Here is a 26195-nt window from a genome sequence, read left to right on the forward strand (position 1 = left end):
CCCTGCCTACTCTGAAACACCATTATATCCTTCTGCATACCTTTATCGTGCTCTGTATTGTATTTAAATCACCTGTTTTCTTATTCTGTTTTTGTCTTCCTTCTGCAATATCTATTTCCTGAGCTGAAAGTGGGTCTTCCTTTTCTGTCTCCTCAGCACCAACTGGCTTAGTGACTTGCTTAGTGCCTTCGGTGTTTAATAAATATGTACTGAATGGAATTGAATTCACCTGAGATTTGAGTTGATTTTTCTGCAGTTCTCAATCACACATGCATAAGAAGCCACTGGAAAGCTCTTTAAAAAAAATCTTGTTAATGTTTACTTATTTTTAAGAGAGAGAGAGAGAGAGAGAGAGAGAGTGCAAGTGGGGGATGGGGGAGAGAAAGAGAGAGACACAGGATCCAAAGCAGGCTCCAGGCTCTGAGCTGTCAGCACAGAGCGTGACGCAGGTCTCAAGCCCAAGAACCTCCAGATCCTGACCTGCTCTGGAAGTTGGACGCTTAACTGACTGAGCCACCCAGGTGACCCACAACTGGAAAGCTTTTTACATGTAGATTCCTGGAATTCTGAGTCAAGAGCTCTTGAGAGAATTCTAGGAACCTGCATTTTCAACAACCCAACAAGTGGTTCCAAAGCAGAGATCCATCTGTGCTTTCTTTCCTCGTGTCCCTTGCAACAAAATCTACTTGTGAGATAATTGGCCCAGATTAGAGGTGTCATTGAGTTCACAGAGCATGGTAAAGGGTCAGGGCCACAAGGGTTGGACTCCGTACTCTCAGTTTCATTAACAGAGATCTCTAACTCAAACATTCTCAAATTGGCTGTGGGGTAAGGAACCTGATGCCTCTGTCACTCCCCAAGCTGAGATGGTTTTTTTTAGGAGTGAAGAAGGAGGAACAAATAAAGGCTTTTTTCTGCCCATTGAAATCAATGTGAAAGTCATAACTTCCAAGAGTAGTTAGGCATTTTAGAAAGAATACAGAGCTGAAACGGAGACTCATTACAACACTGACATTCTGCAACATGATATGCTCAATTAGTTAATGTTTGCAAAGTGCTTTGATCTCATACACCACTGAGATAATCCCAGGCCTTGTTTACTGAGTGTCTCTTCCCAAGGGCTCAAAGTAACTTACGGGCAACAAGCCCAATTTTTGTTTGCCAGTTCAGAGGGACATGCGGATGAAGTGGGGAGTGCTGGTGGCCTGGGAACCACGAGGCAGGAGGGTACTGTGTGGTTGCGGTGGTCTGTCCCAGGGAAACATCACGGACGCTGTCAAGTTCCAGGAGGTAGAGCCCATCTTCTATGCTCCCTCATCACCCATGCAGGTTCCTGTCTGAGCATTTACCACACTGTAGCACAGAGGCAACGTCTGTTTAGACGTCTGTCTCCTGAACTAGACTGGGAGTTCTCTACTGCTTGGGTAGAGAAACTGGGTATTTTAGCTTCGCGTGACCTGGCCATTGTCCACGCCTCCAGGTTAGCACCATCAGCTCTCCTGCTCCCTCACCAGCCTCCGACCAGCCAGGTCTTTCTGTGTCTCCAACATACCAAACTCGTTTCCTCTGGGGGTCTTTTGCACCAAAACCATTCACCACTGCCTTCTCTTTATTCAAATTGCTGCCCAGCTGATGTCCTCAGGTGACCCTGACCACTCTTACCTAAATGTGCTGCTCTCTGGTCACTCTCCAACTCATCGCTTTGCTTTAAAACTGATTTTCTTCATAGCACCTATATTTTCTGGCATCATCTCAAGTTTTATTTCATATTATTTATTCTTTGACATTTTGGTATTATCACATTTTGGTATTATCTTTTTTTTTTTTTTCCTATTTATTTCTATTTGATTTCTTCTAGAATAGCCTGCAGGGTTTTTGAGAGTAGGGACCTTATCTACCTTATTCACCTTTGCAATCCTAGTACCTAAAGGGTTTAAGTCATCAATAAAATACTGTTCATTGAAATGTGAGTTCTTCCAGTAACTTGTGCGGCACTTAACAAATATTCATTAAATAAATAAAGACGTGAACAAGTATAAGATGAATAGGAAGTGCTGATGTTTCAAGATCAATTCCTTACTTCACTAAATTGTTGGTTCATCCACACAAAGTGTGACCGAGCTAGATGAATACACACCTGGTATTAACTGACAATCTCTTGATTCTTAGCTGTCTTTTAGCCAATGATATACCCAGACTACAAACCTGTTGTTTTTTTTCTATTGTATTGTCTCTGAAATCTTTCTTTCTTTTTTTTTTTAACCTTGATTTATTTTTGAGAGACAGAGAGGGACAGAGCATGAGCCAGGGAGAAGCAGAGAGAGAGGGAAACAGAATCTGAAGCAGACTCCAGGCTCTGAGCTGTCAGCACAGAGCCCAACACGGAGCTCGAACCCATGAACTGTGACATCATAACCTGAGCCGAAGTCAGATGCTTAACTGACTGAGCCACCCACGCACCCCTTAAGTCTTTCTTTTAAAGACTAGTCCATGCATTTAAAATTTCACGTGTATCTGTTTCTGTATTGCCTTTGACTTAACACGTGCCACCAGACAGGACCATTCATGGGTCCTGCTCATCATTGACAGATTTAGCTATCTCTCATTCCGTCATTCCTCTGCTTCAAATGTTCCAATTATTTATCCTTAAACACTCTGGTGCTTCCATTTGCCAGCTGTGAGGCCATGGGCAAGTTATTTAACATAATTTCCTCTTCTGTAAGAATGAGTCTGATTAATGGTACCTAACTTATGTCTTGCCATGAAGATAAAAGGAGTTAATTAATTCATCACTGTGATTAATTCATAGTTCTTAGCATGGAGTAGGGAATCACCAGATGGTCGGTCTTTATTATTTCCTCATTAATAATAACAATGGCTATAGTAATAAAGCTAACATGCTTTAGTGAGGGTCTTGCCCTCTGATCTAGGACTACGTTTCTACCCTAATTTTTCACCACTTTGGCTCTAATCTTGGCTTTTCTTTCCACGTTTACTTTTCCAAACTCCAACCATGGTTCAAATTTTCCCACATAAAAGACTCTTACTTCTTTTTATTTAAAATTTGTTAAGGATGTGTTTGATGAAGTGGACCTTTCCCACTGTATTTTCTCTCTCCTCTGAAATTCTTCCGTTCTCCCTATTACTTTCTTAGCATATCATACTGGCTGGTGATACCTGTCCCACCACTGTATTTTTTAAGTTTAACTAGTGCTTTTTGGTTTTAATTTGTTTTTTTAATAATCATAGCTAAGTTGTTAGTATGTGGGATAGTTTTGAATCCCCAGGAACCCAGCATGATATATAACCTCTTATTTGTTCTTGCATTAATTCCTTGCATTAGCCAACCACTTACACTGAAAATAATGACAGAAGGAAAAGGAAAGACAGGGCCAACCACAGTTTTTTGTCTTTCAGTCCCTCTTTACCTATCACAAGCTGAAGGTAAGTGTTGGCAGAATGTGTGCATATCAAGAAGTGGAATAAAACCAGCTGAGTTTTGTCCAGTGTTTCCACCATTCTGGAAAGGGAGAATTGCATGTGCATGTGTGATCTGCAAAGGAAGAATTGGGTAATGTCACTGACTATGCAAACAAGTACCATTACATTTGCTTTTAAAAATCATGTTGCACAATATAGAGATGAGAGGTAAAGTCAAGCTAACAATATATATATTTTTAAGGTTTCTTTACTTAGGGACATTTAAACCATTACAAGTCAAAAGAAAAAGACAACAGAAGAAATGAAAAACTTTATGTTTTGGTTCCCTTAATAACACTTTTTTCCTCCTGCTTTTTGAATAAGCAGCCTCTCATTTTCACTTTGCACCAGGCTCCACAAATTATGTAGCTGCCCCCCGATGGGTATTGATATCATTGCAACTTCATTGGGGCTGGACAGTATTTGGATTATATGTGCCTTTTGTGCTGATTCTTATGGAATTTACTTACGTGACTGTATAAAGGGTAGAGCTTTAGAAAAGGCTTTTGTCTATATGTTTTCAGTTCCACCGGAAACAGATTTGAAATGGGGTCCTCATTTTGTTTAGAAAAAAATATCTTGTTTTTTCTCTTCCTTGCTATCGTGTTTATGTTCAAAAGGTTATTACATCAATTCCAACTTCACTGCAGCAAACCCATCACCATTTCATCAACAAAGCTTGTCAAGCCAAAACTATGTGTTCTCCCCAAATTAAATGATGACTGGACCACGGCAAAGACTGTGGGTGTTGGATGGCTCTTGGCCTAGAGTGGCCTTCACTGTATAAATATAAGTCAATGTGCCCAAACATAGCCTCTGACCTGCCTTTCTCTCCCTCCCTCCCTCTCTCTCTTTTTCTCTCAAACCCTTCTTTTGCAGCCTTGGCATACCTCCTAGCTACCAGGGCCAGGCCCTGCTTTTTGTGCTCATGCGTCAGAGCACAACCCCTTTGATGGCTTTTATTCTGTGAACTGAAAGACTATGAACTCGGTACACTCTCCCAAAGTCACGCCTTCCCTGAGCAAGGCCAGGGATTCGGGGCCATGGGCAAAGACTCCAGCTGAGGCAGGTTAGAGGAGGGCACACTGCCCTTCTTTAACAACCTGTCAACAACTTAAGAATTGCAGAACATTTTAGTTGGCAAGGGAAAGAGATCAACGTAAGCTGTCAAGTTGCCCAGATTTACGGGTGTCTTAACTACCTCTATAAAACTGTACAGATCATAGGATCTTTTCTCTCCCCATCTCCCCAATCCCCTCCTGGCTTTGGGAATGCATTTCCTGCAACACATCAATTCCCACATCACTGATACGATTAAGGGTTAAAAAGGTACTAGTAGGCTTAGATATATGCACACATAAGGCTAAAGACAAAAGTGCTTTGGCTTGATTAATCAACTGCCTGATGAAGTGGGAACAATCTCTCAGGGCTGGTAAATACCGCGATGGCAGCACTTCCTGAGAGGAGTGGGGAGGCAGGAGGGTGCCCAGAACATTTCTGGATCTCTTATTAAAATTACCATCCTCCTTGGGGCGCCTGGGTGGCGCAGTCGGTTAAGCGTCCGACTTCAGCCAGGTCACGATCTCGCGGTCCGTGAGTTCGAGCCCTGCGTCGGGCTCTGGGCTGATGGCTCAGAGCCTGGAGCCTGTTTCCGATTCTGTGTCTCCCTCTCTCTCTGCCCCTCCCCCGTTCATGCTCTGTCTCTCTCTGTCCCCAAAATAAATAAACGTTGAAAAAAAAAATTAAAAAAAAAAAAAAAATTACCATCCTCATAGGGGCGCCTGGGTGGTTCAGTCAGTTGAGCGACCTCGTGTTCAGGTCACAATCTCACAGTTCCTGGGTTTCAGCCTTGGGTGGGGCTCTGTGCTGACAGCTCAGAGCCTGGAGCCTGCTCCGGATTCTCTGTCTCCCTCTCTCTCTGCCCCTCCCCTGCCCAAGCTCTTTCTCTCTCTTTCTCAAAAATTAAATAAAATTTTTTTTAAAAATTGCCGTCCTGGTAAAACAGCTTTGCGAAGCTGTTGAATAGACAATCTAAGGCTAATTTGTCACATTGACCTGGTATTACTGTTCCAGCCCACGCTTGTCTTGGAAAATCATCACCTACAAAGAACTTCTGGGCATGCTTGGGTAAGGAGCTGTGTTTTGATTCCAGGAGCCAGATTATCCAGACCACACAGAGATAGCTGAGGATGGGAATGTTGGCTGCAACTTAAAATCTTAATATTCTCTCTGCCGTGTATTGATGGTGGACCTCATCTATAAGAAAATGACAGATTGAATCCCCAAGATGATATTGGCATATACTCCCAGGATGACATCTGTTTCCATCGCGGGTTGCCAGGCCTATCGTGAGTATGCAGGAATGTGTAGTCATTGAAGAAACGTCGGAGAGTAACAGCATTGGCTATTTAAGCAGGAAATTATATGATCAGTGGTTTGTTCCAGTAATATTAATCAGGCAGTTCTATGAAAGATTAATTATGTGCATGAGCAGTAAGTGGTTAAGGTGCCGGACATTCATTGAATGACTTTGCAACTTTTTAAGCAAGAGATAATTGGGGCTACACAAAACTAGGTGGGATGAAAAATAGGCAACAAATCTAAGAAGTTTTATTCGGGAGCACCTGACTGGCTCAGTTGAGTAAACGTCCGCCTTTTGATTTTGGCTCAGGTCATGATCTCAGTTTGTGAGTTCAAGCCTCACAAGTCTGGCTCTGTGCTGACAGGGTGGAGCCTGCTTGGGATTCTCTCTCTCTCTCTCTCTCTCTCTCTCTGCCCCTCTCCTTCTCATGCACTCTCTCTCTCTCTCTCTCACTCAAAATAAATAAACATTAATTTTTTTTTAATTTAAAAAATAAAAAAAGAAGTTTTATATTGATACATTCAGTATGATTTTGATTCAATATTCAATAAAGAAAGGAGAGAAGAAACATAGATGTAGTAAGCGGTGAACAGAAATAAAGAACACAGCAGTTTTAGGAATAAAGGTGATTTCTTCTGTTTGGGAAATACTCATTCAGATGCCATCCCAACATCGAGGTATGAAGAGGAGTTGTCACAAAAGAGAATTGGAGTGATGTGCTGACTGTCCACAGGAGACAGCAGTGCAAGTCTGACATAAGCTGGGTAGCTTGGGGAGAAAAAGCCAGCTCTGAAGAAACAGAGAGGTCCTGGAGAAGAAGCTCCAACATTTTTGGAGATGGTATGTGTTCCCCTCAAAAAAAGTAAAATAAATAGACCCAAATCTAGAGTGCACGAATAAGTTCCCCCGGAAAGCTTTAAAACCAAGGGCCAGGAAATGAGAAGAGAGGGCTAGAAGGTTTATGAGGCTGGACTCAGAAATCTCTGGCTTGGCTTCAGGGTGAGCCTGTATGACCCTGAGGTTGTGTATGTAGAAAAGAAGGCCAGCTTATCAGCGACAGTGTGAATTGGGGGACGGTCCAGCCCTGGCTTCCTTCCTGTTTTGTTCCAGATGTGGACTCGGCCCCACGTAGGCTTTGGGTCAAAGACAGCTTGCTCCCATTCTCTGAAAGTGGGGCATGGATCCGTTTCTCCCGTCCTTCATTAAGTTTAAGGATTAATCCAGGACTGACGGGCAAGCAGCCTTTCTCTCTACCCACATTGCTATGTGGCTCATCTTTCATCCCAGTATCTGCTTCCCTGACTCCCTGTGGGAAGCCGGACCCAGCTGAAACCTGATTCTCTGTTTCTCATGTTCCTGTGGTCATCTCAAACCGACACCTCCCTGCATAACTGGCCAAAGTCTCATCTAGTGCTAAAAACAATAAAATGTCTCAGAGTTCCTCAGTCCAGCCCATCTTCTTCCAACAGATCGATGGACAGGGATAGTGAGACCAGACCCAAATCTGGATGATGAGTTTCCCTAGAACCTGCTTTCCACAGTCAATATTTACCTTGACCAGCCCCCTTGGGACAACTTAGTTTTGGCTGATTCCCTTCTCCCATCTGAATTCCAGCATGCCTTTGTCAGTATGGCTTTGTCCATGAAAGGTCTGACAGACCTACAAGCAGTACAACTTGGTCTATGGAACAAAGGAATGTATCTGTGGCTCAGAGAGGAAGTTGTCCCCACCTCATAAACGACCTAGGGAACCTGAAAGGAAGTACTCAAGCTACGTCTATCTAGCTAGTAGAGTACACTAAGGAGGAAAAGATAAGGATTCTGAAATATTGGTGATACAGGGGAGGGGGGGCTATGCTAGAAGGGGGGTCAAAGCAGTGCCTGGAAAAGATTGTTTAATTCCTTCAGTTCCTTAAATTAATTGTGCAACATGGCATTAGGCCAGATATGATTGGTCTTTCCAGGGCCCTGAGATTCCATCAATGTTGGGAATTTGCATGGTGGTGTACCAGAGGGCAGGGATACATTGAGAAAAAGCAAGAGGGATAAGGCCGCCGAAACATCCCAGCAGTGAGGCCCTTTAAGGGTAAATGCCACAGCCTACCCCATTAATTGCTCAGAAGCTGCCAATCCAATACTACCAAGGGCAAGAAGTGATGAGAACTTGGTGGGGGAGCCAAAGATGGCCGTATCAACACATGGATCCAAAGACCCAATACAACTGGACGGTTCAAAGGGCCACACTTAGAAGAACACTAACTAGAACATGGCCACAGGGGCAGTTCTGTCTCAGCTCAGTCATCAGGGCGAAGTTCTTTCTAAGAAGGCACTTTTTTCTGTTAGCACTCTTTATAGACTTTGAGAATCTCCTTGTGAGCTAAACTCCCCTCCACCATGGTGCCCAAACCTGGCACTTTGATTCATTTCTCATGTGTGGTAGTATGTAGCTGTTAAAGATACACATTCTGGAATCAGACTGCCAGCTTCAATATCTGACTTTGCCACTTACTGTTAACCATGACAGCTTGCTTGAATTACTTAAGCTCTCTACCACTACCACTCTACCACTGTATCTTTCTCATCTATAGATGGGGAATAATACCTACTCGTAGGACTGTGATGGTGATTCAGTAAGGTGATAATACATCTAAAACACTTCAGAAATGGGGCGCCTGGGTGGTTCAGTCAGTTAAACTTCCTACTTTTGATCTCAGCTCAGATCTTGATCTCAGGGTCATGAGTTCAAGCTCCACGCTGGGCTCCACACTGGGTTTGAAGTCTGCTAAAAAAAAGTTAAAAAAAGTAAAACAGGTGGCTCAGTCGGTTGAGCATCCGACTTCGGCTCAGGTCATGATCTCACGGCTCATGAGTTTAAGCCCTGCGTCAGGCTCTGTGCTGATGGCTCAGAGTCTGGAGCCTCTTCAGATTCTGTGTCTTTCTCTCTCTCTCTGCCCCTCCCCCGCTCACAGTCTGTCTCTCTCTGTCTCTCAAAAATAAATAAACATTAAAAAAAAAAAAGTAAAATTAAGTTGCATAAAACATTCAAAAAAATGCCTGGAAGATAGTGTATTCACCACCGATGTGGCTGTTTTTATTACTCTAAGCTATAGGCAAAGAAGAAAGTTGCCATATCTGATATAAACTGGCTTTGTTATGATTCAACGGAATCCAGTTCTGTGATTACCTATATATTATTGCTTATTTGCATCGATGCACTAAAGATATACTCAGTACCACTTCATATTGTGATGTTTTTAAACACTGTGACAGTTTTAAGTACTGTCGAGTTTCCATCAGTATGTTGCTCTGGCTAATCTAACATGGCAAGATGCATGAGTAGAGAATATGTTTCGTGTGAGATAACACTCTTAAGTTGAATGTTTTCAAACATTTTTTTCCCTTTTACTTGATACTGTCTTCAATTAAACTCAGAATATAAATTCAAATTTCAGGTCTGAGTCATCTTGTTGAAATTTCTAAGCCTTTCTAGATCTCATTTTCCTCAGCTGACTATAATAATAGTTTTCATCTCATAGATTCAGTGTAAGGATTAAATAAGCTAATGCAAGTAAAGCTTAGAACATAGCCTGGCTTCCAGAAAGGGCTGGAAACCTATTCATTATTATCATTCTATTAAGTTGGGCTTTGAGTACTTTAGCCTGCTGCTTAAGGGTAGCTGCCCAAAAGAAGGATCACTGTTGTCTCTTGGCTGATAGCTTCCCTCAGCCCATCCTTACAACATTCTGCTTGGTACATGAAAGAGTGGAAGCCATTTTCGTCCATGAGTAAAGAAGGGAAGAGGGGCACCTGGGTGGCTCAGTCAGTTAAGGGGCCAACTCTTGATGTCACCCCAGGTCATGATCTCATGGTTCGTGGGTTTGAGTCCTGTGTCAGGCTCTGCATTGGCAGCATGGGGCCTGCTTGGAATTCTCTGTCTCTCTGTCTCTGTCTCTCTCTCTCTCTCTCTCTCTCTCTCTCTGCCCCTCCCTGCTTGTGCTCTCTCTCAAAAATAAATAAATAAACATTAAAAAAAAAAAAAAGAAAGGGAAGAATTGTCGTCACTAGGTGAACACTGTTAACCAGTAGAGTATAGTGTTTGAAGGTATGTATCTCTCATTATAGGTCACACAAAAATGGGAAAGATGTGAGGGTGAATGGGGCTGGAATCAACACCAGTCAGCTGTTTTACAAGTCACACCCCCAGTCTGTGTCTGGCCCACAGCATGATCCATATGTCTTTGGAAGCCTGGTTATGTTAAATCATGTAACTGGCCAATTTCTCCAAACAGAAGAGGGAAAAGTCTGTTCCCTAATCTTTCTCAGTGCATATTACCATTTATTTTATTATTATTATTTTTAAATGGTTATTTATTTTTTGAGAAAGAGAGAGAGTGAGCACAAGCAGTGGGGGGCAGAGAGAGAGGGAGACACAGAATCCGAAGCAGGATCCAGGCTCTGAGCTGTCAGCACGGAGCCTGATGCGGGGCTCAAACTCACGATCCGCGAGATCATGACCTGATCAGGTGGGACCCTTAACCGACTGAGCCACCCAGGCGCCCCGAGGGGGAGACACAGAATCCTAAGCAGGCTCCAGGCTGTCAGCACAGAACCAGACACTGGGTTCAAACTCACGAACTGTGAGATCATGACCTGAGCCGAAGTCAGATGCTTCACCTGACTAAGCCACCCAGGCATTCCAATGCATATTACCATTTAAATCCCTTGTCTCTCTGAATTGCTTCCCAGCCTTTTGGCTAAGATCAAGTGTAAATCCCTTGTCTCTCTGAGTATCAGGTCAATGGAAAGCCAAGTAATCCTGGACATCAAGAAGAGACAATTGACAAAGTTTTTCTGTGAAGGTCTAAATAATGCAGATGGTCACCAATATCAATCGTTTCACTGAACAAAAATGAACAAACATGTTATTAAAGACCATAATGTGTAAGCGTATGCTAATAAGCACATGCATATATGAGCTCAAAAATATGTCTGATTGTCATTTTTCTCACCCGTGTGTGGTACTGTACTAGTTAATATACCTGTTAATTCGGTACTCCTAAGTAATGTATCTACCTATTCCTCACCAAGCAAATATCTACCTGTGTGAAGAGGTGCACTGATGTCTTATGTCATATGCTACCTTCAGGCTTTGATGCAGCTTTCAAGCCATTGTCTTTTTGAAGCTGGGAATCCCTTCCTACGAGTTCCCAGAGCCCATTGCTCATCCATCTGCTGTAGCCGTGTTTCTCAAACGCAATGTGAACATGCCTCCCCCGGGGATCTTGTTAAAGGGCAGATTCGGATTCATTAGGTCTAGAGTGGGTCTGAGATTCTGTGTTCGTTATAAGCTCTCAGATGTTATAGTTAAATGCTAAGCAATGAGCTCTACAGTTGGTTTATAGGTAGTTGTGTGCAAGCCTTTCTCTCCTGCTAGTGTCTGGCCCATAGCAGAGAACAGTGAGCATTTGTCACTGTTAAGCTCAGCTTTTAGGCTTTGCGACTCCATTTTATTATTTGTAGTTAGTCATCGCTAGATTATTAAAATTAAATTCTGGTAGAAAGATGTATTAAGCTTGTTAATACTGTGTATGTATGTAGCACTTTTCTTCCTAAAGTTTAAAATAATTGTATCCAGGGGCGCCTGGGTGGTTCAGTCGGTTAAGCGTCCGACTTCGGCTCAGGTCATGATCTCGTGGTCCGTGAGTTCGAGCCCTGCGTGCGTCTCTGTGCTGACTGCTCAGAGGCTGGAGCCTGTTTCAGATTCTGTGTCTCCCTCTCTCTCTGACCCTCCCCCGTTCATGCTCTGTCTCTCTCTATGTCTCAAAAATAAATAAACGTTAAAAAAAAAAAATTAAAATAAATAAATAAATAAAATAATTGTATCCATTATATGCTATTATATTTTTAGTATTCTGAAAGGGGAGCGCTTTTGGATGGTATCTTATTTATATCTGCCTCTCTGGCACCTACCACCATAGCCAGGGCTCAGTAGTTCTTCAGCGAAAGACCAAGCTTCTGGCTGTATTCTTTCTATACGAAGATCTGATCCTACCTCCGTTCCATCTTTAATCAGTAACCAGGCAAAGAAAAGTTCTCTTTTGTCAATATTATCATTTTTAATCGGAACATGATTATGAGTGGTTTCGATCTTGCTAATATCTTGCTACTGTCTTTTTTAGTTTCCAGATCTCAAGAAATCCTGCTTCTTTCACAATCACTCAAGTACATTATAAAGAAGTAATTCTATCATTTGTGTTCGATTTCTAAATAAATTAGGGACTCGGGGACAGTTTAAAAGGCAAGCCACCGATTGTGATGCCTGTGCAGGAAGATTCAGTGTGTGTTCATTCTGATTTTCGGTTTCATCTATTTTCAGGCAGTGAGTATAATTGAAACGTGAGCATTTCTGACTCACCTTCTGTCCTCAGTTCATTATCACCATTTACGTGTCATTTGATATCATACAGTGAGGTAACATGCTACTTGGGTGACCCTATTTATTACGCTGTTCAAAGGGTAAAAACTGAGTCCTTGGTAAGAATACTTCATCAGTAGCCATTTATAGAGAAAAGGGGTAATAAAAGCTAACATTCAGTGAATGCTTACCGTGTCAGGTCCCGGAATATATATTTTATATTTTTTTCCTTTCCATTTAATCCCCCAAACAACCTCAAAAGTAGGCCATTTACCATCGTACAACTTTCCCCTTTTTCTAGCTGTGGAAACTGAGGTTTCACAAAGTGGTCTATCTTGTCCACGGGCACACAGCTAGTAACAACCATGCAAACCTGTTCAGCCAGTCCATTGGCTTAGGGTTTCAATGAGTTCACTAATATTTATTGAGTGTCTGCTGTGTGCGGAGAATTTAACCACAACCCATCTTGGGTGGTAACCATCGTTTCTCCCGTTTTCCAGTGAGGAAGTCTACTGGGCTAAGCTAGGTCATTTAGCTGGAAAGGGATCAGATTTGAGATCATAATTCAGATGTGGCTGACAATAAAACTATTATTTTGGAGGAAACCATCCCTTTAAAAAGCTAGTGCATACTCTTCCCTTGCTATCTGAAGGAAAATAGTGAGACAAATTGGAGAAAATAGAAGCCTGGAAAGTCAATGAACTACAAAAGGGATTAGAACTGAAGTGGTTTCTTTGGACAACTTTGGTTCAAGTTGGTGAGCTTGCTTTCTTAAGCCACACCTCCTTCCTAGTTGATCTGTTTCCCTCCCGCTTTCCCTCTCCCACCCCTACCTCTTTCTTCTCTCTATTAGAGGCTAGGTCTACAGTTTTGATGAAATCAAAATTCATTTTGATTGCCTCAGTCCCATTTTTTTGTTACCTCCTCAAGCTTTGAAACCAGTCCTCAGAGGACTTGGGTGTGCCCCAATGCCACAGGCAATCTCTGCTTTTAAATAGGAAGCTTTACCCAGGGACTGCAGTTCTACCCTGAAGAGCTTTTGTTGTGTTTGGAAAGGTAATCTAACTGATCAGCTGGGCCCTCCCAGAACATGTTCAAACAGTGCCTTTCCCTGAAATGTCTCCCTACATCTCTGGGCTTTTCCCCCTCCCCCCTCTCCCGCAGCTGTTTCTTCCAGGGGAGGCGTGTTGATCGTCTTCATGATTTCCAGAGAGCTCAGTTGGATGACATTCCAAAAGGAGTTCTAGTGGGACATCATTCCTAAGAAGAGATGATATATTGTTTCCAACTGAGAAGACACACTTCCGATAAAGATGGTTTTGATTCACTTTTGCATTACCTGGTTAAAATATGTCCTGCTTTTACTTTAAATCCAAGTTTGTTTGTTTTTCAAGTGCATTTATTTATTTTGAGACAGAGAGAGAGAGAGAGAGAGCTCCTGCATGCATGTGAGTGGGGGAAGGGGACAGAGAGAAGGAGAGAGGGAATCCCAAGCAGGCTCCGCGCTATCAGCGCAAAGCCCAATGGGGGGTTTGATCTCACAAACACTAAGATCATGACGTGAGCCTAAATCAAGAGTTGGACACTTAACTGACTGAGCCACCCAGGTGCCCCTCCTGCTTTTACTTTAAAGGAAAACATAAAATGAGTTTGAAGTTATCAAAATCAAACAGGGACTTACATATGCTATGTGAGGTTTTGTTCCAAGAAAGTAAAAACATATCTCAAAACCTGTAATTATGCCTCTTTCTTTTAAATAGATTTAAAAAAATTATTAATGTTTATTTATTTTTGAGAAACAGAGCATGAGTGGGAGAGGGACAGAGAGAGAGGAAAACACAGAATCTGAAACAGCTCTGCTGAACTTTCAGCAGAGAGCCTGATGGAGGGCTCAAACCCACGAACCGTGAGATCACGACCTGGGCCGAAGTCGGATGCTTAACCAACTGAGCCACCCAGGCACCTCATTAAATAGTTTTTTTTTTTTTTTTAAGATTTTATTTAAATTCCAGTTAGTTAACAGATAGTATAACATCAATTTCAGGGGTACAGTATAGTGATTCAACATTTATGTACAACACCCAGTGCTCATCATGACAAGTGCTCTCCTTAATGCACTTAAGGGGGAAGATGCCCATCCCTCCAGTGGCCTTTCCTCTGGTAACCATCAGCTTGTTCTCTATAGCTAAGAATTTGTTTCTTGGTTTGTCTCTCTCACTCTCTCTTTCTTCCCTTTGCTTGTTTGTTTTCTTTCTTAAATTCTACATATGAATGAAATTATATGGTTTTGATGGTACTTATTAATTTTGCTTTTTCTCCTCCCAAATAAAAGCAATGTACTGGTTGACCATAATAACTGTCTGACCGGTGTTAAAAATTTGCCACTCTGGCAGCCTAATAATGGATATACATTATTTGTATATAAAACATAAGTCAACTTATCTTTGACTTAGATAAGTTGTTGATTTTGATCCGTTTTCCATTTATTTTATGAGCTGATGATAAAAAAATGTAAAATGGTATTAGTGATTTTTAATTTTTCTAAAGTTGTAGAAGCCCAGTTCAACAAGCGAATGGAAGCAGAGATTCCTAATCAAAATGAGAATAGAGCACATAGAACTTCACTGAATCGCCCCCTAACTCAACCCGCGATGTAATTCTAAGGCCTCTCCCACTTTTATGTTTGGAAGCCACTACAACAAAACCTTTAAATAATAGCACAAATAAGGCCTGTTATGCTAACCACAGGGGCAATAAACTCCAATCTGAATTCTCCACTGACAGGGAACTCTGCCACGCCGTGACGTGAAATATGTGTCAACGGATGCATTAGCGTCCAAAGAAGGCTTATCAAAACTAGTTCAAGGATGTTGATTTATAACACACAGAAGTGGAGGTTGAGAGTTAAATGCATGGAACTCAGGACTGCCTTTATAAAATGGAACACTAAGCTCTGTTTGCTTTTGTATAAGTTCACTGTGTATCAGGACTTCTGGCATATAGTAGGTAATCAATACGTGTTCTCTTAAAATGAGTTGAATAAAATTACTTCTATACACTTTTTTTTTTTGTTTTGTTTTTGTTTACAGAGCGGATCCATAACTTATTCTTCACAAATTATATTTCTAGATCACGGAATATATATCTGTTGGCACTTTGTTTGAGGTAAGACTAGAAAACAAGCAAACGGAGGCTAATTTTCTCCAGTCTTTGGTAGTGTTTAGGACAAATGATCATACCAGCGACATCTTGCATTGTGCTTCAGCCTATGGTCCCACTATGCTTCTGGGGAAGCCAGAAGCCTTCAAAATAGCAAAGAGGAATGGAAGGGCATGGTACTTCATGTTTTGGTAGTAATGTATATTATTTAGAACAGAATCTTATTATTATCTTTGACTGGGGTCAAACAGATCTTGGTGGTATGTAAATAAAACCCTTTAGAAGAAAGTACCATCCAGGAGTTTGGGGAGCCACAGAGTATATGTAAATGATCTGCTGTCCATGTTCACACAAGCCTGTTCATATGCAGTTGTACCTTAGTGTTAGAAACCTGATAATCCAGAAAGATGCTAAGATTGTCAGAGGCATCATCCATTCAAATGGATTGTTAACTATGACAAGAGAGCTGAAGCATTAATTTTAGTGTAAAATAAAGGCTTATTCTGAAGGAAAGTTTTATTAGAAGGAAAAGTCAATATATAAATAAGCAAAAACAGAAAACATGACATTTTTTGTTCTGTTTTTTTATAGGAATGTGAGCAAAACAATGCTGTTTTGAATGTCCAAAAATTTTGACTGGATTTTGGTATTATGCGTTTGAATGTCTAGATTTTTGTCGTCTTCTTTTTAAGATTTTATTTTCTTTTTAGTATGTAGCTATATTACTTTAAATTGGTTCTGTGTTTTTGCAACTTCTTCTTAAGATATATTGGGGCTTGTTTAGAGAAACCTCTACTCTAGAGATAAGACATGTCTTAATGAAGTCTCTGTTGAGTGTTCAGTGTGGTATCTCCACAATGGATGATATGAACTTGACCATCTCCCATTCCTGTTGGAGCCCTGGGAATTGTTCCACTCACAGATCCAGAAGTTGTTCTTTACCTGGTCTTGTGGAATTTCATCCTAATGATGCACAGATTAATATTCAGTCAAAGGCTTAGGGAGACCTTATGCAGATTTCTGGACTTGAAATCTCCCTGGTACTCTAACCAGGAAACTTTGGCTGTCCCAGCCACCTTGTACTCAAATCTCTGACTCCTCAGTTTAATGAGAACTCCATAATCTGCTTTTCCCTCCCTGTGCTGGGATCCAGGAAGTTCTTCCAGGCAGAATTCCAGAATGATAGCAAGGCTCATCTCATTTTTTCTCCTTTTCTAAAGGATCATAGTCCTGCACTATCTGTTGTCCATAGTCTGGAAAGAGTTGCTTCATTTTTTTTTTCTAGTTTCCTACTTGTTAACAGCAAGAAAGCAAGTTTAGTACTAGTTACTAAAACATGTCAGGAAGCAAATTTTCAGGAAAAAAAAATCTATGTAGATTCTGCTATTCTAGAATATAAAAGTTATCGTATCCAGGCAATAATGTTTTATGCTTGTTTTTCCATGATCCTATTGTTTATACAGAATTTATCAAGAAGATCTAATAGTCATTAAGTCTTATAAAATAACAATTGTAAACTATCTGAGAGATCCTGTTAGTTGTGAAAAGACTTAATTACAGTCTATTTTACTTGCTTCCCATCTTGTCACTATTCCTGTATCCAGATGTATCTTTTACAACAACAACCACAAAAATGATAACATGCTGCCCAACTTGAACGCCCACTCTTTTCCCCAGATTTGTTTTTTGATGATTTGGGTTGCTTTCAAGAATGTAATCCATAAAAAAGTATGAAGATTTGCTATCATTGAGGGTTTTCGAAGGAATGTGAGGCTGTCTGTAAGGACACTTTTCAGTGGGAAGTTCAAGTACTATCAGGCTATGAATAGAGCTCCCCAGCAGGCCAACACAGACTGTAGTGGTTAAGTTCTAATATACTTCCGGGAAGAAATTTAGTCTTTAAAGTGCCTGGGCTGCTATTCTTGTTATGCATTCATTCTTTGCTTCTGATAGCATGGGCCCACGATCCCTGGTCACAAATCTTTGAAACTAAATGTGCTATGAAATTTAGTTCTTCTGATTTTAGAAAGGTAGTACCTTACATATTCCCTGTTTTTCCATAATATCTCCAGCTGGACTGGACAATACAAGAGATCACACTCTGATGTTTCTGTAATGAAATGAATAAATAGTCTCACCAGCTGGGATAAATAAATAAAAACGAAACAAAACAAAAGTTGGCCTTTGGAGATTTTTAATTCGGCAGTCAGTCACAGATAAGGACCAAGGATATGGATTTTCAAGGCTTGTCAGATGCCCCTAGGAAATGCAGAATGCTCAGATATTGATGTCATCATAATATACACATACACATTATTCATAATATACACATACACATTATTCATTACACATTAGATTAAAATGTCTTTCAGAGAAAGTGATCATTTATATTGTGTTTAAAAACAATAGATGAATTTTGGTAGGAAACTTTTGTTTTCTTAATTTGTGAGTTAAAGCTCCAGCTTACTAATGAAACACTTAATAGCTAATAGTGAAGGAAATACAGGGGCAATTAACCCATTACCACGAATAATTGGACTGTTCAGGTATTTATGACATCATGTGTTTTTATAACACTATTGTTTACAAAGCATTTTCAGATATTATTTGATTCTTATCAGAATCCTGTGGGGCAAATAAGGTGGATATTAGTATTTGTCTCCATTTGCAAGTGAGAGGACTGCAGCTGAGACGATCCACACGCTTTGTCAGAGACCATTCAGGCCCCCCACTTAGGGTATCTGATGGCAAACTGAGTGCTCATTTCACTATGCTTCACTTTCAGTCCAAGCTTTCATTGTAACATATTCCACATGGTCAAGAAGTCATTCATTCCCTCTGCATGGGTTAAAAAGGCCTCATTTATACGTCTACTCACATATTAAAAATAAAATGTATTGGGTGTATACCATGGGCTCTTAAGTGCTCTTCTGAATACTGTAGGGAAGAGTCACAGTCCCGGCTCAGCTAAAATAAAGAATTCTCACGTATGTAGCTTTCAGAAATTGCCTTTTGAAAGGATATAGAGGAACATGATCCCCAACTAACTGGGAAGACTGACTACATTTTCTAGAATTTTTATAGGGCTTTTTTCTGAGTGGTAATAACTAAGGTCAACTTGTGCCAAAATAACCATTTCGGTATTTAAAGAGAGTTCACGAACATCTATTCTAAGGGCCTCATCTCCAGCTGAGACCTAAGCTATGTGTTATAGGACCTGCCCAAGGCCCTACAGCTAAGGAGAGGCCAAAGAGCCTGTTTACCAGGCCCAAGTTCCCTGTCTCAGGGTTCTGTGTTCTTTCCAGCATTCTTTTCTGTGAAGTTCACAGTATTTTACAGATTGTGTTGTAAAGCACACCCCAGCAGACTCTAATCCAAGGGTGGGTGATGGTCCGGTGAGGCCCAAGAACAGATCCAGAGACAGCAATAATAATGCCACATAGGTTTCTTGAGGGAACTCACCTACAGGGAGTCCAGGAGCATCTGGACAAAGCATCTGTTGCTGGAATCTACGCGCAACAAACCTTTTTTGTTTTTAGTTTAGTTATTTTTTAAGAGGGAGAGAGTGGAGGGGAGGGACAGAGAGAGAAGGAGAGAGAGAATCCCAAGCATGAACTCATGAACCGTGAAATCATGACCTGAGCTGAAATCAAGAGTCAGACACCTAACTGACTGAGCCCCCCAGGTCCCCTGTAACAAGATTTTAGAGTGAAGCAACTTAGCCTCACAACTCCCTGCAGCCCTTCTCCTTGCATGGCTGGTGTTCCAAGGGGATCAAGGCCTGCCATCCGGAAATTATTCCTGACAAAGAACATACTCTGGGTTGGCCACCCCCAGAGCCCCTGACCTTGAACAATTTGTTCTTCTGCACATTCCGCTTGATGGGAATATAGAGGGAGGATGGACTCTCTATACTCCCAAGATAGTGATTAACGGGGGTACTTAGGATGTGCTTGTCCAAAGTAGCTGTCAGGCACGTGCCACACAAGCATTATCTTCTCTCAGCGGAGGGGCCTGTACCTTTATAAATGAGGGAAACTGACATGTAGAAGGGAGAAATACAGAATCATACAGCAGGCTTGATCAGCAAGGGACACAAGTGGCCCTTGCAGTGAGCACATGACAGGACAGGTCGAAGAGAGTGCCAATCAAATACCTGAGCGCTGGGCCCATGGTGGTCCAGCTCAGTCAGCTGCTTGGTCTCTGTGAAGTCCTCTGGGGACTGGAGTGACAGAGACAGCTGATTGAGGTTGAATTAGGTATTGTGTTTTCCTTGTCCCTAATTCATCGCTAATCAAATCTTGGTCAGTTAAGATTCTCCCTGCTCACTCCTAGTTGAAGGCAACCTAGTGAGCCACATTTTTAGTCCTTGTCCTTAGTCCTGAGATTATTGGCCCTAAAAGCGTCCATGGAATGAGTCGTGTCCTGGAAATAATCCTCGGGGGAACTCAGCGAGATTGCCAAGGCAGTTAGTTGCAGGTGACCTGTGATTAAGAAAAGTGCCTGAAAATTAATGGGCCACTGATTTCAGGTCATTCTTGGGATCCTAGAATCATTCAATCGATTAAATAGTTACTAGCCAAGGGCTGGCAGTAGTGAGACCTCTATGTTTACCGGATGGTATGGTAGAGAATTAGGAACCAGTGTCCTAGAATAAAGGCCCTTGCTCATGTCTCCTCCTCCTTTGTGGGTAAGGATCACAGAGGTACCTTAAGCGTCATAGAGTGATTTGTTCTATTGCACCCTTGTTAATATTTCTGAGATGAAATAAGTATGTGTTACGTCTAATTGGGATGTGTATGGATGTACCTCTCTGTTCATGTTTATATATGAAAGCCAAACTCCTATAATATAAAACACTTTCCAAGAAATACCATATTTGTATATGCAACATGATGACTCTTAGGTTCATTCTGAGCATATATGTCCAGTTATTTTCTTAACAGCAAAGCATAACTTCCACCCAATCTTCAGCCTACAGAATGAGAATCTTAAGACTTTAGGTATTCTCCTTACCCGGAAAGAATATACACCAAATGATGGGGAAAGAGAAGCAAGGTGTGGGAAGAACTCACTGATTTCTACAGAACCTCAAAAGGCCTTTGTTCAGGGGGCGTGTGGGTGGCTCAGTCGGTTAGGGGGCCGACTTCAGCTCAGGTCATGATCTCACAGTCTGTGAGTTCGAGGCCTGCGTCAGGCTCTGCGCTAACAGGTCAGAGCCTGGAGACTGTTTTGGATTCTGTCTCCCTCTCTCTCTGCCCCACCCCTGCTCATGCTCTGTCTCTCTCTGTCTCAAAAATAAATAAAAACATTAAAAAAAATTTTTTTTAAAAAGGTCTTTGTTTAGGCCGAAGCAGGATTCAAGTCGGCACTCCCTGTCTTTGAATTAATTGTTTGTCCATCCCTGAAAGGTGCTTTGCACGTTTTCGGTACTACAAGGAAAGATTTCTTCATGCCTCCGGAGCCCGGCACCATGCTTATCCTGCCAATCTTTCTGCACTTATTTCCTCCTCCACTTCATCACCTTCTTGGTACTTGAAACTGCTAAACTCGTTTATTTTTTCCAACCGCCATTCCAGTCTCAGAAATTTCCTCCAACCACCCTCTTCCCATGCACGGAGAAACCTGTGTCTTCTGTTCCACCAAATATTCTTGTAATTTAGCAGGAGGGCTAGGGATAGGATGAAGGGAGTTGTTATTTGCATACAAATAGAACTGGGGTTTAGCCTTTGAGACTACTAAACAAGCTTTGAGTACCTTGAAGGGTTTAAAAAAAAGAAAAAAAAAGAAAAAGAAAAAGAAAAATCAAGGCACATAGGACCTGTTAATCCAGAGTTTCTTAATCCTGGCCCACAGACTCTTCCTCTTCGGTGGTTAATGAATGGGCTTCCAGGAATCTGTGGGGCCCCTGTAATTGGAAACCACAAACCAAGTATAAATGAGTGGGGAACAGTTTCATTTATGTTCAAAGGATTTTGTGATCCCAGAGGATCCTATAGTTAGACCCACAGCATAAAAAAAAAAAAAAAAAAAAAAAAAATCAGCAAACTAGAATGGCTAGAGGTTTGGGGTTTCAATCACTGTCTCCTCCTATCTAGATTTCTGCTTTTCTCATAGAATGAATGCCACTTAACATTGAAAGAGACCATAATGGTCACTTAGTCCAACTTCTGCACACTACCCAGATTTCACTACTGTTCCCTTTTCTCTACCGCCACAGATTCAGACACAGTTTTAGCTTAAATGATTTCCTAGACTGAGATCCAGAAATTCAGTGGCAGCGTCTATTGTTGGACAGTTTTCAGGGATTCCTTACTTGCATTCAGCAAAGTCAACCCTTAAGGATTGGAACAATAGAGATACTGCATTTTCTCTCTAATAACTGCGTATGGGTATCCCCTGCTTTCCAAAAGTTTGATTTATATCACTTTGCTATTAGAAAGACCTACCTGTTTACTCTGAGAGAAAGCTGGGAAGGATTTTCCCTGTTAGAGATAAAGGCAAAAAGGAAAAGTAGCAGTCATCATTTGTTTTGTAATGAGCCACATTGTAGAGGCAGAGCACATCCTGGGCAGTGAGAGCGGCCCCACTAAGCTCCTTCCCCCAACTACACTCAGCATCTCAGCATCCAGCCGCCATAGTTTTGAACTGTGTCTGTGAACATCTGGGCTTATCTTGATTTATTTTGTACGTCTGTTAGATGTGTCCTAAGGTATTAGAGAAGCTTAAGAGAGGTGATTTTTGGGGTCTGGGAAACACACATTTTTCCATTTGGTGCACCATTTCCTGGAGGCATGGGATGGAGTGGCCAGCAGCCTGCAGAGCAACAGGCCTAAGTTTTATTGTGACCCTGCATCACATACTTCACCCACGTCTCTCCATCTGTGAGAAAGGCACACCGCACAAAGTGGTAGAAAACACAAAGAGAATGTGAACGACTACCAGAAACAGACGGAAGAGTAGGCTCAGAGTCTGACCTGACCAAACAACCACAGCATTTCAAAAAGGAAAGATCCTTTCTACTCCCTTCTCTCTTCTTCCTCCTGCAGGGGCAATGAGCCCACCACCCCCAGTGTCCCTGTCCTCCTCACCCTGGTATGATACCAGCACCTCCCATGGGGAGTCCTTCCGTGATGCCAGTGATGGGCCCTCCTTCTCCTGTGATGATGCCAGGGGGCCCTGCTTCTGGAATGAGGGGCACCTATGGGAGGCCATGTGCCAATGACTCCTGGTATCCCAGTGATGTGACCTCCCGCCGGTCCCGTGATGGTGCCCACTCTGCCGGGAATGACTCAACAAGACACATAAGGAGAGACAGGAACATCTTTAATCCATTTTACTTCACCAGGAGATCATGGTGCTGTGACTCTGTTTTCTAACACCCTGACAGGGAAGTCTTGCTCCCCCTTCCTATCAAAGAGAGAATAGTTTTGGCAAGGAAGTAGTGGGACAGAAAAAAAAAAAAAAAAAAGCAACTTGTATTTGTATTGTGAAATATGAAAACCACACATTCAACTGTCTTAGTCACAAAATTTTTTTTCCCATATAAATGAATGTTACTTGCTTCTTCAGTTTACGCCATTTGGGGTTAGGAAAGTTTTTATGGTAATGCTGTATTTCTGGATAGCAGGAGAAACCCATGATTCTATTTTTTTTACTGATAAGATTTAGGCACTTAACTGGAGTTACTATTTTCCCCAAATTCTCTGTCCTGCGGGCTGTCTTTCGCGTTCTTCCAACAGTTTCTTACTTCTCTCCACTGTCACGACCACCGCCCTAGCTCAAGTTACCTTTTTATCTCTGGCCTTCGCCCCAGTGAAAGTGTTGGCTCATGTTGATCTCTCTGCTTCTTCCCTGTTCTTCTCTGTTCCATTCTCCACATAGCAATATGGTATGTTAATCAAAACGTGAGACTTTCCGCTTTTAAGTCAATCCATAGGTCTCCCTGATTCATAGATTCACACAAGAATCTAAACTCCAACGCCCCCCTGAAGGATCTGGCCCAGAATTACCACCCTCACTTTCTTCCATCACAGCACCTCCAGGGGCCACCTTCCCACATTAATTCTTGTCTTATTTACCAGGTGTCCCACTTTTCACTGCTCTTCTAAATGACTAAATGACATGTCCTCAGTGAGGCCTCCCATTTGGTCTACAACACCCTCCCCCACACCCATAAGTTATAATGTAAACCTCATATTTATTACCTTCATTTATTTCTCATCATTTTATGCACATTTTTTTTTTTTGCTATTCCTTGTCGTGTTTTTGTTTTTGTTTTTTTGACCTCAGGTGCAGAGGTTTAAATTCAACACTTTTCTCAGACTTCCCGTTGTTTGATTCAGTTAATTCTCAATACCTTCCCTGCCATCTCTCTGCTCCCAGCACCCTTCCCTCACCCTTGTATTTTATGTGACCTTCTTATATTTAATTAAAGTAAGTGTTACTTAATTGAAGCAATTTGTGACCTTTGTAAAATGTGTGTTAATTAACATAAGGAAATAGGAGTTGTCTTGGTTTATGTCTTAACCTGCTTCAACACCATTTTTTAAAATCTTAACATCTAAAAAAATACATTTGAGGGGTGCCCAGGTGGCTCAGTCGGTTGAGTGTCGGACTTCAGGTCATGATCTTGCGGTTCACGAGTTCAGGCTATGTGCTGACAGCTCGGAGCCTGGAGCCTGCTTCAGATTCTGTGTCTCCTTCTCTCTCTTTCCCTTCCCCCCTCACACTCTGTCTCTCTCTGTCACTCTCTCTCTCTCAAAAATAAATAAACATTAAAAAGATGTTTTTTAAATCTACTCAAATTACTATGAGTATGCCTACTTTGTTTCTAATGGTTGAACCATGTTTTCGAGTTTGTTCTCGCCCCATTTGACTTTTGTGGAATCCAGTAATGGAGACTTAGATCGCCTCTAATTCTCCACATCGTAAACAACACCACAATGAACATCCTCATGCAGGTCCCTCTGTGGGCCTCCGTGTCTCTGATATGGTCACCCTGGGTAATGGGGTGTATTTACCTTGAACTTGATCAAGCACCACCATAATTACAGTTCCAGGCCAACTTCCACTCAGTAATGTCTAAGGTTATCTACACCTGCAAGCTTCTGCCAACATTAACTCTCCATTTTTGCAAATCTGACGGGTACAAAGTGATATCTGATTGTTTGGATGTGTTTTTCTGTCATTTCTAGTAAGTTTGAGCATCCTTTTATATGCAGGGCCATGATGTTTGAATGGACACTATGTACAGAAGAGTGCCCAAGCTAGAATGTGAGTGGGAGCTGAGATCCAAGCCATGCTCTGCGTGCCCTGGTAGGGAACTAGAGCAGTCCTCAGAAAGGGCTGACATTTGATAATTTTCACCAAAGCAACGTATGGGCTAGCACTAGTCCAGATCCCATACTTATTAGTCACTTAGGTTTCACATTCTGGGAATTCCTTGCTCATATCCTCTCCCCCCATTACGTTGAAGGTCTTGTAATTTCCTGTTAATTTTTAGTCATTACTTGTGTATTATAATCCCTTTTTGGTTTCAGACATTGTACATTTCTTCTACAATTCTGTCAACGGTCGAATTTGTCTATGATGTTCTTCTTTTAACAGAACTTCTGAAGTTTGACACAATCAAAAAACAGTTTTTCTTGTCATGTCTTTAAATTGTAGGATTTTGCTTTAATCCTTCCCCGACTTCAATTCACAAGGGTATTTTCCTGCATTATTTTGTGTTAACTTGATAGTGTTGCATTTCACGTTTAGATATTTAATCTTTGGTGGGATCTGCCTTTGACTGTGATGTAAGGTAATCTGATTTTAATTTTCTCCACATTTGAGGACCCCTTTTCTCTTCAACATTTGTTAAGCAGTCCATTTTTTTCTTACTAATTTATAGTGCTGTTTTTATCACATGATTAGTCATCTCTGAACTCGCTAGTCTATTTGTTCATACTCATGTCCATGCTTATGCCAGAACCTCACTGTTTTACATTTACTTTGTATAAAACCTCACTGTTTTACATTTATTTTGTATATGTCTTTATAAACAAGTCTTCGTTTTTGCTCTATTTGTTCAAAATTGCAGTTTTTCATGAAATTTTCCCAAGAAAATTTTAGAATATGATGTAGGAAGTTCCTCAAAATACCCAGCTGGAATTTTAATTAAGACTTCACTGAATCTAAAGAGTATTTGGGAAGAAAATTAACCTGTTTACATTCTGAAGTCTAAAAGAAGAGATTTTCTCCATGACAGATTTTTTTTTGTTTTCTTTTAACAGATACCTAATTATTTCTTAAATGAAATACCATGTATTTATTGTTAATACACAGATATCTTATAGTTTGCTAGCAATTGTGAATGCTATTTTATTTTTTTTATTTTAATATTGAGCTAATTCGTCATTGAAGAAGAATACTCTTCATTTTGGAATTTTACATTATGTCAATGTCATGAAATTATCTTATAGATTGTAATAACTGGCATATTAATTCTATTGGTTATTCTAGGTAGACTACCATATTATTTGCAACAAGAAAAGATTTATTTCACTCCTATAAATTCTTACATTTCTTCTGTTTCTTTTCTTACAGATTTGGTCAGAATTATTATACTATGTGAAGCAGTGGTTAGTGGTAGTGATGATGTGCATCCTTGTCTCAGATCTATAGATATGTGACTAAGTATAAAATCTGTTGTAAGTTCGAGTATATATAGCTTTTACTAAGCTCAGGAAGCATTCTATTCCTAGTTCCAAAATTATTTTAAATTATAAGTAAATT

The 26195-nt window shown here is 41.1% G+C and overlaps 1 pseudogene; it reads left to right on the plus strand.

The window, feature by feature from the left end:
* The window catches only part of LOC112858737 (uncharacterized), a 70398-nt pseudogene extending 47603 nt beyond the window's left edge, over nt 1–22795 (plus strand).
* Nucleotides 22796–26195: the final 3400 nt, after the last annotated feature.

The sequence above is a fragment of the Puma concolor genome, chromosome B1 (genome assembly GCF_028749965.1).
Source record: "Puma concolor isolate L17-30 chromosome B1, mPumCon1.1.hap2, whole genome shotgun sequence".
In the NCBI taxonomy this organism is placed as follows: domain Eukaryota; kingdom Metazoa; phylum Chordata; class Mammalia; order Carnivora; family Felidae; genus Puma; species Puma concolor.